The 5,867-nt window shown below is 26.1% G+C and overlaps 1 long non-coding RNA gene across 1 annotated transcript; it reads left to right on the top strand.

Moving 5' to 3' along the window:
* The first annotated feature begins 1,632 nt into the window (after nucleotides 1–1,632).
* LOC127285433 (uncharacterized) lies at nucleotides 1,633–2,730 on the top strand. Its single transcript, XR_007843604.1, has 3 exons — nucleotides 1,633–2,229; nucleotides 2,390–2,496; nucleotides 2,577–2,730. It is a non-coding gene; the product is annotated as an uncharacterized LOC127285433 (long non-coding RNA).
* Nucleotides 2,731–5,867: the final 3,137 nt, after the last annotated feature.

Raw genomic sequence — 5,867 nt, 5'->3', positions numbered from 1 at the left:
TCCTAGTGATAGCATCCGGGCACATGAGTCAATTTCTTCCACAACTGAATTACATTATTGGCAGCCGATGCTATCTTTGCGGTGTTCTGCAAATTTAGATTTAAAAAAACTATGAATAAGCAAACCACGGAACAGAATGTGATTCCAACAATCATCTAAGCAATAATCGCACATAGTGTCGTTGAAAAATTAATCTAGAGGATCGATTTTGGAATTTTATTTCCACTCCAATTGATACTAATTTTAACTATTATTTTTTTTCCGCTTTGATTATGTAATTACAATTTTTACTCATTCTCTCAATTCTACTATAACTTCCATTGATTCTAAATTTTGCTCATATTTTCGCTTTCACTATATCCAATTTTTACTTTTACTTATTTTAAATTTTATTTTCATTTTCACTTATACTGATTCTAGTTTTCACTCACATTTTTACGTTCACAGCTTTTAATATTTGGTTTGAATAACTTTAATTTTTGCTTTTATTTTTAATTAGACTTTTACTCTGATGGGCTCTAATTTTTTATATCTCAATAGGAAATTTTCTTGTAATTCAAACAAATAATTTTTAATACGAAAAAAAAATTTCCTCTTTATAAAATTGTATCATATAATTTCTGATCAATTGCTTAAATGTATGTGTGTGTGATTCTCCAGTTTTTTTGTGAACACGATAACGTAAATGCGTTTGAATGAGTTTTAATAAAATTTGGTATGCTTATTTAGTGATAAAAAATCTCAAAATGGACACAAGAATTTTAGAAAATATCAGCAAACAGTTTTTACTTTCTTTTTTGAAACATTCATTTTTATGAAAAAATATTTTTAAGTACACTGTTAGAAAAAATTGTAAATTTACAACACTTTCATACAGAAAATGATTGAAAATTTCAAAAATTTGTATATGAAATAATTTCAAACACAAATATTTGAAAGTGTTGTAAATTTACAATATTTTAATACAAAAGTGTTTAAATAATTCAAAAATTTTTTTATGAAATAATTTCAAACACAAATGTTTGAAAGTGTTGTAAATCTACAATATTTTAATACAAAAATGTTTGAATAATTCACAATTTTTTTTATGAAATAATTTCAAACACAAATGTATGAAAGTGTTGTAAATCTACAATATTTTAATATAAAAATGTTTGAATAATTCACAATTTTTTTAATGAAATAATTTCAAACACAAATGTTTGAATGTATTCTAAATTTACAACACTTTCATACAGAAAGTGATTGAAAATTTCAAAAATTTGTATATGAAATAATTTTTAATACATATGTTTGAAATTTTTGCAAATTTACAACACTTTAATACAGAAAATGTTTGAAAAATTCAAAAATTTGTTTATGAAATAATTTCAAATACAGTTGTTTGAAAGTTTTGTAATTCTTTAACATTGTCATACAAATCTGTTCGAAAATTTCAAACAATTGTATATAATATGTCATATACAAATATTAGAAAGTATTATAAAACTACAACATTTTAATACATAAAATTGTCTTAAAGTTTCAAGTATTTATAATGAAATTTGTAAATTGTAATAAATATTTATAAATAATATTAAAAAAATAACCTAACGTATGTTCATAATCATCTTTTGAAAGTACAATTTAAAAATTTGTTTAACAAACAGATAAAGTTAACAAAAATAATTTTTTGTTCTCAATTAAGAAAACTTATTTCAGTGTACAATGCAAATGATGTTAATTAAAAGCACAAAATCACATTTTTAAATTATGATGAAAATTGTAAATAAACACTACAAAAATTATTTAGTTTTAGAAAAGATTTTATACTCTATAGTAAAAATTTTTCATTCTGCAATAAATATATAAAATATTTGAAATATTTTCTCGTTTTAAAAGGATTCGCGCACATCTGGTTCGTCTTAGGATACGACCACCTATAGGGGTTTCTTATTTCAAGAGGACCTATTTTATGAGTTTTTCGGTACTAGTTTTTTTCTTATAGATTCGTTTAGACTAAAAGTTTGTGAATTCTTTCGGTTTGGAATATTCACAGGAAATGTTGGAAAATTGTAACTTTTTTTGAGAGACTTTACTCAGAAAGTCCCTCTCAGCGTCAGTTGCTCTTGAGCATTTGCCCAAGAATATACTGATTCAACCAGCGTTAAAACTGTTTAAAATAAAAATTATTGAAGTGAGTTAAAAAAGTAAATTAAATTAACTAAATTAAAGGACTACATAATCAAGGTAAATAATATTAATAATAATAATAATATTTCATTTGATAGAATTTCGATTTATCATACTTCAGCATAACTTAGGTTTTTTTTTAACAGTACACTACTCTTTACTGGAAAATTTTCTTTTTATTTCTTTACATCTAATAAATTGAATCTTAAATTTTCAGGTCAATTATTATAGGATGAAAATACGGATTTCTTTGTTATTTGCTTATATTATGTGTTTGGTTATGCTATCCTAAAAATTGAAGAAAATCTTGGAATTTTTTCAGAGGTAAGACTGCATTTTTGGATAGAAGCATGTTTTTCTATTGTATATCCTGTATATATATTTACAATTATAATCTTTTTCAGGGTTTTATGAATATGAATTCAGCAACAAGGAACAAAAGGAAGGATTGAGTAAAAATACCTAACTTTGATTATAAATTAAGCGTCGTATATAATTTATAAAAATTGAAAATTTTTAATCAAGGTGTAATGTTTACAACTAAATTAAGACTTTGTCTTGCTGAGATTTAAACTTGAAAATTGTTAAGTCCTTATGTACTGTAAGTTTGTTAAATAAATATGGTGAATAAACATTTTAAAACTATATGTTTCTAATTCATTTCATTTGAAATATTCCGTTTAATGCGAAAAAAAATATTCTGAAAAAAGTACAAAATATTTTTAAAAGTTTTAAATTAAAATGTACGGTATTTCAGACAAAAAATTTGAAATTTAAAATCAAAATGTTTGAAATTTCAAATAAAAATAAACAGAATTTCTAATAAAAGTATCTGAAATTTTAAAGAAAAATGTATAAAATTTCAAACAATAATTTTTAAACTTAAGATAAAAATGTTTTGGATTTCATACAAAAATTTATGAAATTTCAAATAAAAGTGTATGAAATTCAACACAAAAATTCATGAAATTTCATATAAAAGTATATGAAGTTTCCAACAAAAATGTATGAAATTTCAAATAAAAGTGTATGAAATTCAACACAAAAATTTATGAAATTTCATATAAAAGTATATGAAGTTTCCAACAAAAATGTATGAAATTTCAAATAAAAGTATATAAAATTTAATACAAAAATGTGTTAAATTTCAAATAAATGTATATAGAGTTTCAAACAAAAATGTATGAAATTTCAATTAAAAGTGTATGAAATTTTAGATAAAATTTTTACATTAAATTTAAAGAAAAGTGTTTGAAATTCTAAATAAATGTATTTAAAATTTAAATCAAAAAATTTGTATTAAATTTCAAAAAATGTGTTGTAAATTTAAAAAATTGTATGTGATAATTGCTTCACACACTTTTGTATAAAATTTCGGCCAAAAATTTTTAACAGTGTAGTTAAAGAAAGTTTATATTTAATGACATTAAATTCGTTTACCTCTAAATAAATATGAATGCAAATTAGAATCAGTAGAAGTCCCTGGTTATAGTTTCGAACTGATTTCAGATTAAATATATTATACCTAGATATAATCAGACCGGATTAGTCCAGAAATTATAAGAAAACAATCCGAAATTGATCCGTATTAGTCAGTAATTAGTCGGAATGAAAAGATAAATCCGAGATCTGTCCGGAATAGTCTGAAATCGACATGAAATAAATTCGCAATTAGCCCGCAACAATTTGATTTTAGTAAGATCAAAAAACAGTCCAAAATGAATCCAAAATAATCCAGAATTTGTATGTAAACTATCCGCAAACAGTACGCAACAATCCGAATTAAGTATACTGTCAAAAAAATAAATCCGACATATGCGTACGTAATAATTTGAAATCTTAATGTGGAAAATCCAATGTCAGTCCACAATAATCTTGATTTAATCATGTAAAACATCTTCATCCGAAAAGAGTCTTGAAAAATTCTGAATTAATATGTACAAAATTAGCAGTTGCAGTCTGAACAAAAATCTTAATCAGAAAGGAGTTCGAATTAGTCCCTACAATCTGTGTGTAACGAATCCGAATTTAGTCAGGTCTCAAATCTTAATTGAAAATTTGTTTAAAAATCTGGTATTAGTCCACAACAATGATGATTTTGTACATATAATTTCCGGATTTTTCCAGACTCATTTCGGATTAAGATGTTATACCAGATTAAGACCGGATTGTTGCTGACTAATATCGAATTTCTTACATACAAATTTCAGAATATTCCAGAATCATTTTAGGTTAAGTTACGGACTGATTTCATATAAGTTTCGGAGTACTTCAGACTTATATTTGTTTTTTTTGTCCGCACTAATTTCGAAATATTTTATATTATTTTCGGACTGTTTTTGTACAATCTAGACAGATTCAGTCCGTTTAAAAATCTGAATCCAAAATGAGTCTGGTATAAGCCGACACTCTGTATGTATTAAATCCGCAATTAGTCCGCAACAATAAGGATTTAATTAGGTTTTGCTGCTTTTATTACATTTGCTATACTCATGCCACCAGGTGCAGTTCTCTCACAGTTGAGATAAGTTTCAAATTCACTGACGGCGTATAATGCATGTTACATTCTGACCAATATATTCACTACACTTAATTGAAATTAAGTTACTTTATACTTAATATTTTGTGTTGCGTTCGCGCTGTGTTCGCCGAGTGGATACGCGCCTTTAGAGTCGGATTTCTATTATCTGCAATTAGTCCGGTTAAGTCCCAATTAATTTCGGATTAAACCGAAATTAATTATTATGAATTATTAATTTATATTTAAATATTAATTAATCATTAATTAATCATATACAATAAATGCAAAATTCCTTCTATTGAATTCAAAATTAATTCGGCCTGTGTAATCAGTAAATCTAGAACTGACTTCGGATTAGACCTGATTAATTCTGGGGGTCAATTACGTAAATTTTTTGCGGATCCTATATTCCACTTCTCACCTTATGGATTCCACTTTCAGAATGTAGGATGTGGAATCCGGAATGTGGAAAGTGCAATGCGGAATATGGGATCCAGAATGTGGAATCCGGAATGTGAAAAGTGTGATCCGGAATACGGAAGTTGAAAAGTGGAATCCGGAATGTGGAATCTGAAATACGAAATTTTGAAAGTGGGATCCGGAATGTGGAATTCGGAATACAAACTGTGTAATGTGGAATCCGAAATGTGGAATCGAGATTGTGGGATCCGGAAAAAGTTACGTAATTGACCACTTGGATTCATTTCACAAATAGGGTAAATTTTGGATTTATCCGGACTAATTCTAGATGTCAAAAACCTGACAATAAACCGGACTTTTTCAACTAATTACAGATTAGTCTGGAAACATTTTGAAATTTTTACCAGGGGTGAAAGTGAAAGTACAAGTGAAAATAAGAACTACTGGAAGTAAAAATGGAATTGAAAAATGTTAATGAATGAATGAAAATTGGAATAAATGAGAGTGGAAGTGCAAGTGCAATTGTTTAGACTTAATGGAAGTGGAAATCTAAGTGGAAATTAGAATCAGTGTCAGTATATTAACCTTCACAGTAAAGTGTAAACAAATTAACAACAATTTTTATTTAAAATTTTGAAATTTGATACGAGAAATTGCAAAAGGTGATAACTCAGTAACATTTATTATAAGCAGAATCCCCGCCCTGGTTCTTTCTAAATGACATCCGATAGTGTAGTTTCATTATAAGCAATGT

Source organism: Leptopilina boulardi, unplaced genomic scaffold, assembly GCF_019393585.1.
Source record: "Leptopilina boulardi isolate dan_hultmark-lab unplaced genomic scaffold, ZJU_Lbou_2.1 LbouV2_332, whole genome shotgun sequence".
Classification (NCBI taxonomy): domain Eukaryota; kingdom Metazoa; phylum Arthropoda; class Insecta; order Hymenoptera; family Figitidae; genus Leptopilina; species Leptopilina boulardi.
Note: the sequence above shows the minus strand (reverse complement) of the source record. Positions and strands in the feature narration are given on the sequence as shown.